Source organism: Eretmochelys imbricata, chromosome 7 (genome assembly GCF_965152235.1).
Source record: "Eretmochelys imbricata isolate rEreImb1 chromosome 7, rEreImb1.hap1, whole genome shotgun sequence".
In the NCBI taxonomy this organism is placed as follows: domain Eukaryota; kingdom Metazoa; phylum Chordata; order Testudines; family Cheloniidae; genus Eretmochelys; species Eretmochelys imbricata.
This window is the reverse complement of record NC_135578.1, coordinates 91,782,876-91,794,314: the sequence shown is the minus strand read 5'-3', so window position 1 is coordinate 91,794,314 and position 11,439 is coordinate 91,782,876. Positions and strand designations below refer to the sequence as shown.

At 41.4% G+C, this 11,439-nt stretch overlaps 1 long non-coding RNA gene across 1 annotated transcript in view; it reads right to left on the bottom strand.

Moving 5' to 3' along the window:
- Positions 1-1,381: 1,381 nt before the first annotated feature.
- LOC144267574 (uncharacterized) overlaps positions 1,382-11,439 on the bottom strand; it is a 30,264-nt gene continuing 20,206 nt past the window's right edge. The window contains exon 3 of the long non-coding RNA XR_013346637.1: positions 1,382-1,456. This is a non-coding gene — a long non-coding RNA (uncharacterized LOC144267574). The remainder of the gene's footprint in view (positions 1,457-11,439) is intronic.

The window sequence follows — 11,439 nt, the reverse complement described above, 5'->3', positions numbered from 1 at the left end:
CACTTCTGAAAATTTTACTCTTCATCTACACACAAAGCTGTACTGATTAAACTAAATGATTTAATTAAACCAGTGCAAAATGTTTATGGACACCTAAAATCAGCTTAATCCTGCTTTATATTGCTATAGCATAACTGAGTAAGGAATCAAATTTAAGATAAAACAATATAAGCCAGTTTTAAATCAAATTAAATGTGTCCACACAGGGATTTTACCTTGGGTCAAAGTGATGCAATTCTGAGTGTAGACAAGGCCCAAGAGAAGCAGTGTGAACAGATGGGAAGAAAGCCCCCGTACCAATAAATGTTGAAAAGCAGGTAAAGGAATAAATTATAAAATGTGATCTGAGTATCTATTTTAATAATAGAATATTATCAGAATGCTCCCCCTTCCCTGCAGTCAATGGGAGGAGATCTTGAACAGATTGCATGGAATGAAACAATGCCAGGAAAGACTGGGGGGAGCAGGGGGATGACAAGTCAGCATGTATAGCAAGACAGAAGCTACCTGTCCGCCACCTTCTAATTGGCTTGGAGACAAGATTAGCCAACTGTGTCTCCTTGTACACCCCTGTCCCCTGCTACCACCTATTTAAACTCTCACAAACTGTTCAAAAGCCTCTTCCTCCTGTTACCTGCCCCTAGATGTAGAGTAGGATCTGTGTTTTTTAGGGCCTGCGGGTATGACTGATCAGTTTTTTTGAGGTTCAGGGTCCCATTGGACCAAACTAGGAGACTTCTAGTGGTTTTTATCCACTTTTGTCACAGCATCATGGAGGCACATTTGGATTGCCTGCAATAGGACCTGGAAGTTCAGTATTGGGTAAGGTAAAACTGTTTAGCTTGTTGCAACTTGCAGCCAGTGTCCAGTAGAGTTAAGGGCTAAGAGGGCCAGCTTCTGAGGTAAATGAGACCAAGCATTCTGCTGGTGAATCATGAGCCTATAGGCAGGGCCGGCTCCAGCTTTTTTGCCACCCCCAAGCGGCGAAGAAAGAAAAAAAAAAGAAAAGAAAAACCCAATTGAGCTGCAGCCGAATTGCCGCCAAAGAGGAAGAGAGGGAATGGAGGACTCACCGCCGAAGATCTGGATGTACCGCCCCCATAATGCACGGAGTGCCGCCCCTTTCCATTGGCTGCACCAGGCACCTGCTTCCTTCGCTGGTGCCTGGAGCCAGCCCTGCCTATAGGAGAAGGGGAGACCTCAAGTCTTCAAGGACTGAAGCTCCCCCCTTGGTAACCTTTATCCCCCTCCTCCACACACTATGACAAGAGAGGATTCAGGAGTGGGTCCTAGTGGGGGTCTAAGCTGCTCTACCTTGTATTATTGGTGATAACCCTGTAACTCTGCAATGGAACCAGTTAAATGTATCTGAGATGCATACCAGTGTTTATTAAAGTTGCAGCCTGCTGCTTAAATCCCTCGCATGTGCCTGTGATTCATTTGTCTGTGTCCCCATCTGTAAAACAGATCAGGAAAGTGATGAAAGAGAGAACAACAGACTTGCTCAAAGTCTCTCACACCAGAAAAAACTACCTCATTATGAGCATTTGATACTATATACAATTCAATTCCACTAACCAAAAATACTTTTGTATAAGTAAAATTTCTACAAACCATAGTAGAATCCATATAATTAGTATCAGCAAAGGAGAGATCCTTAGTTGTAAGAATACTTTTAGTTCACAGTTTCATTTGAAACATTACAATAAAGATAAAATGTCCAGATTATATGGCACTTTCCAAAACTGGGAAAGATTTGGAGAAGTTTAGAAGGGCATTAAGATAATGAAATATGTAGTGTGACATAAGCCAGTTATAAGGTCATGTACCATCCTGTTTACTGTTAGCAATATGAAAGATGTGTGCTGTATGCACACAGATTGACACTTGGAGGTGCTATACATGGTTTTGGGTTGCATCTGACCATACTTGACATTTAAAAGTCTGTGTTTTTTTAAAAAAAAAAAAAAAAAAAAAAAGAAGCATTCTCCCAGTGCAAATATGCAAGATCATTTGGACAAACTTCTACTGCATTCAAAGCTCACACAAAGTAATTGAACCTTGGAGCCACAGACTGGAGTCCATAGTTCTGTTCATAATTCAGCTTCCTTGCTGCTGATAGAGAATATTTGAAAGGTATCTGAATGCACTGGTAGATCTTGGTTAAGCTGTTCTTCCTGGATTAGAGAGTTTGGTCTTTTTCTAGAAGGGCTCTTAGTGGCATATTTTTTCAATTTTTCTAGCCTTAGTACCTATGCTAAATCCAACATTGTGTATTGTTAACAGTCATTTCCACTTCATAAACCAGCATGTCATCTTCCTGAAATGTCTTTGCCATCTGGAGAGACAGCTGATAGTTAGTCACCTAGGATCCTGTAGGAGGTTAAGCTACAGTTGCCTGAGTCAGACAAATTACAATACATTTAGCCAGTGCCAAATTCTTCCATTGACTTATGACACCATCTATTGAAGACCAATTTTGTCAATTAAATTAAATTAAAAAGTTTTTAAAAAGACTGCACAGGTTTCAAACAAAATCTCTTTTTAAATTGGATGTTCATTCACTTACAGAAATATATTCTGACTTTGAAAACTCCATGTCAGAATATAATTGCACTATTTTCCATAGGCTTTTATCAACAGAACAGAGGCAAAGAATCTTAAAATACACAGTTTAATAAAACAGAATTAACACACACTTGACAAATTCCTCATCTTGCCTTTAAAAAAAAATGTTAACATTTCTATAGTATGCACACTGCATTTTTCTTAATATTAAGATGACATTTGATAGAGCATCTCTAGCAAAAGGAGGAATCAAAGAGCATCTAAAAATCCAAAGCCAGGTTTAGATCTTAATACTCATCTCAAGCACATCAGCTGTTTCCCATGTTTGTTCAAACAAAGTACCTGGTGTACATGTGTGTGCACACATACACACACACAGAGTAAATTAGCACTTACCTTTTGGTCATAATGCTGCGAGTATACGTCCCATATCCAGACTTGGGGTTATAGCTCATGAAAAGCTATACACACAGTGCAATTACACACAGCACTTACAGGTGCCTTTAGATCAAACATTAAATTAAGGTTTCTGCAGACTGTCTAGATAAAAAGTTAAAAAATCCCATGGTATTTTCTAAAGAGTAGGGGATAACTATGATATCCTGGCTTATATTACAAACTCAGCACAAAGCCAGGTTCTACAGTTTAAAAGTATATGAGCTACCCTTGATTCCTTTATGGCTCCTGAATATGGACTTCAGTAACCGCTACAGGTAGATCCTCTGCTGGTGTAGTTTAGCAGATTTCCATTGACTGCAGTAGAGCTATACTGATGTATACCAGCTGAGGATCTGGACCTATGCTGTTAAATCAGTAACGTGTTAGCTCTGGAGAGTACAGATGTGTTTAAAGCACATCGTTAGGGCTGTTCTTAATAGGGATGGACAGCTTTCCTGAACTGGGGCCTAAGATTGCTACTGCACAGTGAGACCTCCCCGCTCGCAGAAAACTTACCAAATTGCTACCACCAAAAACATTCTGTTTTCCCTGCTTCAAACAAGCCACATCCCTTCAATAACTTACTCCTACCATATACATTTATTTCAAGCTTATATCAGGAAAGTACTTTTGTCAGTATAGCTTATACCACTTCCCCAACAAAATAAGCAAAAAAGATTTTACGTCAACATGAGATGCTTCTGTTGGCACAGGTGTTGCCAAATCACACCTCAGTACACCCCTGACTAACACAGCTATGCTTACAAGTTTGTAATGTAGACCTGACCTAAACTGCTGCGTGTCCATCTTAGATTGCAGCCTCCTGGGGCAGGAACCTATTTGTTATATAGAACGGAATACACAGAGCTCACAGAACAATATAGGAGCTCAGGAAGTGACTCATCAGATCAGGCCCAGGGAACATCTAATACCCTGTATTCAACAATGGTCAGTGCCAAATGTTTCAGAGGAAGGCTCAAGAAGCCTCATAATGGATAATTGTACAATAAACTACCTGGGGCACCTTCTACTTATACCCAGGCAATTAGTGGTCAGATTATGCTTTTAGGAGGATCTATATACTCTATATTTTTATCCTACATAATGTAACTGTGGCTGTTCCCATCATCCATATAAAACATTAGTTTATATTTAAATCCTGATAAACTCCTGAACTCAGATAACATTTGGTAGCAAAGAATCTTGCTGTTTAGTTATGCTACAGGTTATTCTTCAATTTAATTTTCTGTTGTAGCAGATTTTCAAAGGCTTGTCAGTCAGATTCCCATTTGGAGCAGAATTCAGTGATAAAGACTTATGTCTTTTCTTAGTGTAATGTGTTCGTTTACTAACTGTACACAACTCCCATTTCCTTGAACAGGGGTGGAAACAAGAACCACACAGAAAAGTCCTTGCAGAAACCTCAGGTAAAGAACCTCTGCTCTGATCCCAGAAGTAGCTGCCTTATACCCTCTCTCGAGCCTCATACCAGACAGGCAGCTTAACACTCTCCTTTTCCTTCTCTACTCCTTTACCCCAGGAAAACCCTAGTTCAGGTAGCTCATCAAGTTCACATGGACTAGAAAAGGTGAGCCTGGTAGTCTACCCTCCCATTGTGCAGCTATTCTGCAACATTAAAGGAACCTCAGAGCTCCAACAACTAGACCTAAAGGACTGGGCTTTAACCATCAATGACTCTGAGCAAGGGTACTACACGGCATCTTTAGCTATTCCTGTGTGGACTTTTATCCCAGGTACTTATACATCAAATACAAATGCCTTTTGCCATACAAAAAACAACCAATGATTTATGCCAAAGGAGACTTTTCAATTATTATTGATTTGTGAGTTTTACTACAGGAAAATTTCAGGCATTTGAAAGCCATGGTTCATTTAGACCAGGTGGCTATAATACTTGAACTCTTATTTTATTTTTATATGTATACCAGCCTTGAACAATGGGATTATTTTCAGGTGGAAGACAAGAGAGGAATGCCTGGCAAACAAAAAATAAATTTCATTCAGGATTAATAATAATCTAGTTTACCTGAACATGACCAATAAATATGCAGTGACAAAATGATAATTTAAATGAACTATCCTATTATATAAAACTAATATTACTCAAAAAAGGAATGCAATTTGATATCATATGAATAGGTGTCCATAAACTGCAAGCCAGCCATCAGTTCATACTTGTAAATAGTCTTCAGACCACGTTCCATTCCAAATTTGATAGAATGGTGGTTACCACAGTCTTCCAATATATTAACTGAAACTGACTTTTTCCATAACATTAATTCTATCAACTCTAGGTTTACTTGTCCAATAAGTAACTCTCATGATTCCTGTAGCTTCCTTATCTCTCTGTCCCTGAGGAAAGCAAGATTACGCAGTCTTAAATTAAATAAAAAGTTTCTCTCTTTGGTAGCATCTAATAAGTATATTAAACATTCCACAGTCAACATTCCCACCTTGCATAAAAGGTAGAACAAAAAAATCCCAATGAAATAAGGGGGACTTTACTGAACTTTCTCTCAGAAATTCCTTCAGTGTTTGGTGGAGTCTGAGCTCATGGAATTCGATTCACTAGTCTTAAACTGCTATTACTCTTAAGCTCTTTCCTTCTGGATGCTAGAAATACGAAGAATACATTAAATTCAGCACATTTTTGCCACCAAGATGTATGAGGAAGGAAAGTTTACAACAAATAAAGCAGAAGCTGGGACAACGGCAGTTCATTTGCTCCTGATGCATCTTTCTGCTGTGTATATTTTGTACTGTAAGAAGACAGCTTTCTAATGAAGAGTTTCACAGGAAAATTATACTGTCTACTCCACAGGTTCAACTAATTAAGGCAGTCACTGCTTAGAGAGCATTAATAATCCCTTGCCAATGAAAGAAGCTATTTCGATAATAGATGAAAACAACTTTAAATTAGTTTAAGGGTATATTGTATAAAATTGTGACCTGCCATAGTAATTAAGTTAAAAGGAAACTACTAACTATATTGCTGCATTTTACAATAACCGTACATTACTGTCCAGGTTCTTCATTCTAATCATTGGTCTGCTCCTTAGATTCTTGAATTTTGTATTCACTTAACTAGACAATTACTGTTCTAAATGAAACTAATTACAGTCAAAGTGTAACAAAAGGAATCTGAAATAAGAAAAATACATTTTTTAAAAGACGCATTTGGTGAAATCCTAGGTACATTGACGTTCATGGGAATTTTACCATTGACTTCAGTGGTGCCAGAGTTTTACCCACTGTATTTGGGATTGTTAAAGGGGTCAGAGTAAACTTCTGCCAGTTGATGATTCCTTTGTCTTAATACTTATGAAAAGTAATATAGTTACTCAACTTTGAAAAATTTGAATTATTTTGCTATTCATTTTGGCTAACTTTGCAGTAAGTAGATAATCGTTCAAACTACTTGTTAACACCACAGAGCAGCATTTGGAAATTGCTTATTAATAGGAAGAAAGGTAGTGTGACAAATGAAAAGCACCACCATTTACAAATCTCAACAATCATATGTACAATTGGATGGATTCAAGTGATATTCCTTCAAAAGTTTAGCTAAGTCATTTTATATGTATGGTAAGCTGTGCTTTGGGAGAGGAGTAATCATGTGAGTGCATAAAATATTTGAAGAAATAGTTTTAATTTTGTGGATTAAACACTGAAGATTTATTGAAACTATGTTCCAATATCTGGGGGTGGAATCAAGAAAGGGACATAGGCATGGCAATTCTGAGTCACAATGCCTAACTTTTGGGTGCCTAGAAAAAAGCATCACAGGAACAAAACTGCAATCCACAAAGCTGTGTTAGGCACCTCATCTCCCTGTGCAATGAATGTGGCGAGACAGGTGCCTAAGAACGCAATCCACAAAAGACAGCATTCTAGGCAGCTCCCTGCCTAAGCTCAACTATGGGAGATGCCAACACGCTAAGCCTGCCCCATTCTCAGAGATGGGAACTAGTTCCGCTAGTGATCCATAAATGGAAATCCTTCTTAGACGCCTATGTAGTTTCTTGTGGGAATGATGAGTTAGTCACCTGCCTTGCTTCATACAAAATGGCCAGAGGAGCAGGTGGTGCCCACATAACTCTTAGCCCAGTGATTAGAGTACTCACCTGGGATATTGGAGACACAGATTTAATTGCCTCTCCGTGCAGAGGAGAGAAAGGATTTGAACTGAGGTCTGTCCACCTCTCAGAAGAGTGCTCTAGCCATGGAGCTATGAGAAAAGGGCCCCATCATGCTCTTCTCTTGAAGCTTTTTGCTCTGGGTAAATAATCAGAGACACTGGAGCAGGGTGTCCTGCTCCACGGGTGCATGCCTCAACCACTGCCCACTGTTCTATCGTCATTCATTCTCTCTCACCCAACCACTCAAAGAAAGAGTGGCTGGGCCAGAGTGTAAGAATAACTGTAGAACTGTGGTCAGCTCTAATCCCTGGGCTAAGACTTATAAGGTGGACACCACTACCTCCCCCTTCCTCCAGCTGGCTTTTAAATGGGGCCCAATCCAGGTGGTGTGCTCAGAGGGCACCTATCAGATGGGAAGATAAATGTTTGTCTTCCCCAGGTTTGTGAATTGCTCTGGGGCTTAGGGAGGAGAAAGACATCCAAATGCCTACAGGGAAGCAGCAGTACACAAGCAAAAACTTAGGTGTTGAGTGAGTTTAGGTGCCTACAGAGTTTGGCAGGAATTTTCTGAATCGAAGTAGGGGACTTAAGTAGCTAAACAGAGTCCACCCTGGTTCTCTTATTAAGAGGAGAAAAGAAATATCAGCTTATTCGTTACCTGTTATGATTGGTTTCATGACTATAACTGCTGGAGAGTGAAGATCTGTTTGGAATTTTTAGTGACTTTATTTAAATGAAAGCCTGCAAATAGGGATATGTTTGAAAAGTAGCCTTTGTCCACTGTCACTGGGCGGCAGGCCCTTTAAGGGGAGATGGACCCAGCCTCACCTGTGATAATTAACAACCTCCCATCTGAAACTGATCAGCTGGGGATGGGGTGATTATAAAAGCCTGCAAGAGACTCTGGGGTGGAGAACTACAAAAGCAGGTTGGTTTTTGTGGCAGGCCCTGAGGCAGTGAGTGAACTCTAAAAAAAATAAAATAGGCCCCTCCAGAAGACCCTAGGTTAGGAAGAAGGGATGACTGTTGTTTTTCAACATTATATAAAAGAGAAATAAAACTGACATCCTGAGGAAAAAAGACACTCTGTGTCGTGTTGCTCCTTTTTGGGCTGAGGGGACAGGCCAGCACCCTACATTAAATCTTTTAAGTAAAACAAAAGACAGTTTAAAAAGTCACAAATTCTCCTTATATCACCAACCTATACAAAAGATTAATCGAGATCACAAGCCAACTTCTCTTTCACAGCCTTGCACTTCTACAGTATCTAGAGAAACCTGACATTCTGGGGATAGATTTGGGAAATGTGGGGAAGGATTACAGGGGCTGCCACTCACTTGAAAAGGCAGGAAATAATGTCTGTGGAGCCCCACTCCCACTTTCTAGCCTGTAGAGCTAGCCAGCTGCACTGGGGAGAGCACACATAAGAGTGTGTGCTACCTTTTAAGGTTGGTCCAGGAGCCACTGTCAGAACCACCTGCATGTTATCAAGGAAGCTCTCTGATCTATCTGAGACTGCCCTATTTAAAAAAAGGGTAAGAGGAAGCAAAGCAGGTCAGGTGTGGAGAGTTGAAACCCTCGTCAGCTGTGCGGAAGGGGATCTCTGGCTCAGCTCCCTATGGACTGGTTGACCACACCCAGGGGCTTTTTGTTTGGGGACTTACATTTTAAGTAGCTCAAACTAGGTTCTGAGGTAAGAGCCTTGTTCAAGTGAGCCTTTCAGGGGACTTTACTAAGTACAGACAGTTATGTTGGAGTGTTTGGCTTCTCCTTGTCTGTGCTGTTACAGCAAACCCACTGCTGCCCCCATTAAGGGGGAAATGGAGGCAGGCCTCAGCAGAGCCACACTTGGCCAGAAGGTGGGGCTACAGAGCAGGCATCTCCTATTTACAATGCAGTACCTGTTAAGAAAAGCTCTAAGAGATATATTGTCTCATTGCTACAATACCTTCCCCCAGGGCTTCCTTTCGGAAGGGGCATTATCCTCAACACAAAGCTATCACTAAAGTGCCACAAAAGTCATGTTAGTAGACTGAGGGAAATATTCCAAAGAACAGAACTCCTTTGACTGTATAGATGACACAGTCTTGGGTGAAGTTTGGACTCATCATTATTCTTACCAGATACCCAAATAGTAAAATTTTTCAGGTTTTCATTTTCAGTTGCCTAAAGACTGCCCTATGCTTCCAGACTCAAACCGAGCCACAGTGATCAACACTTTTATGATCTCCAGGTTCAATTACTGCAGTGTAGTAACCTAGTAATCAGTGGTAACAGCATTTAAAAAATCCCTTATGTTGCTTTAATGTGCTGTAGCATGCCTGCAAAGCAGCTCAGATCAATACAAACACATCACACTGACATTCCAGTCACTGCACTGGCTCTGTTCAGTGATGGATCAAAATCAAGCTCTTTGTATTGCTTTCAAGGCCTTCAATAGAATAGGCCCAGTCTATCTCCGGGATCAACTCTTCTTTTATTGCTATGCCCTGCCACAGCTGCTTTGCTCATCAAGTACCACGAAGCAGTCTATAAAATGAATGAGAATCATGGAAGCAAGAGACAGCGCTTATTTAGCAGGTGGCCCAATGACGAGAATTCCCTTCCTGATGAGATTAGAACCACAACAAATCTTTCAGCCTCTAGGACCAAATGAAAAACATCTTTTCAAAACAGCATTTTCACAGTCAGAACAGTAATTATCTCTGCAAGAATATGACCATCTCAGAATATTGTCTTAAGAGATATAGAAGATCTCTACTATATTTGTTTAGATGAGAGGATAACGCACACACATACAAAATAATAAATCATTTGGTAGTTATGCACAGGGTCTTAAAGAATATGCAGGACAAACTAGTGGCCTGTTGAGACTGGTGGGCTGGATTGTTAAATGTTAGTTATCTTAACTGTGAAGTTTTTCCATTCTATATTCAATGTTAGTTTCTCTGCATGTAACTATGTCTGAAGAAGTTGGGGGAAAATGGTAAGTAAATAGCGTGTGCACATTTGTCTGCTTCATGAGGGAGGAAAAAGAGTTAACTCAATCCTGGGAGGTTTGTATACATCCCCAGGAAGGCAGACAATAGACTAACTGAATTGCTAGTTCTCAAAAGAACAACTATTAATCCATTGGTGGAAGTGTACCTCCAACCCCCGATCAGTGACACAAACCTCACTGAGCAGGTTCAAGAATTGCAGGACAAACAAAGGGATTCTAAAAATCAATAAAGGGACAGCCTATGAACTATAGGAAAAAACACTGATGGGTCAAACAGAGGCAGAGGCAGTGAGGATGTCTGCGACAAAGCAAGGCCTACCTAAACTTGCAAGCAAAGGCTAAAGTTTAGGTAAGATAATGTGTATATAGGCCTTTTGTTTAACCCTTTCCTTCTCTGTAATAGTCATATGGAACAACAAACATTTTGAATAAGCTGTTCTCTGTGACTGCATCACACCGCACACTGGCGCCGCAGCTCCCATTGGCTGGGAACTGTGACCAATGGGAGTTGCGAGGGCAGCACCTGTGGGTGGAGGCAGTGCATAGAGCCACCTGGCCACGCCTCTGCCTAGGAGCCGAGGGATATGTTGCTGCTTCCAGGGAGCCACCTGAGGTAAGCGCAGCCTGGAGCCCACACCCCTTCCCACGCGCAACCCTCCTGCCCTAGCCCTGAGGCCCCTCCCACACCCAAACTCCCTCCTGGAGCCTGCACCCCAAACCCCCTCCCATGCTCCAACCCTCTACCCCAGCTTGGAACTCCCTCCTGCATGCCAAACCCCTCATTCCTGGCCCCACCCCGGAGCATGCACCTCCAACTGGAGCCCACACCCCCTCCCACATCCTGAACCCCTCACTTCTGTCCCCATCTAGAGCCTGCACCCCCAGCCGGAGCCCTCCCCCTCTCACACCCCAACCCAGTGAAAATGAGCGAGTGAGCGAGGATGGGCAAGAGCGAGCAACAGAGGGAGGGGGGATGGCATGAACAAGGGGCGGGGTTGAGCCTCGGGCAGGGTGGGACAAGGGATGGGGCAAGGGTGTTTGGGTTTGTGTGATTAGAAAGTTGGCAACCCTAATGTGTGTAGTTTTTTCAGACCTGACATAAGTACAACCAGATAGTAAATATCTCCTTCACTCCTGCTAAGGGAGTTCTGTTCTTGTCTACTTGCAGCTGGCATATCCCTTCCTACTGCCCCAAACAATTAAATCTCAGCAGACTCAGTGCATGTTTCTTAGTATGCTTTCATTACCTAGCTTTGCACCATCACAATGGAA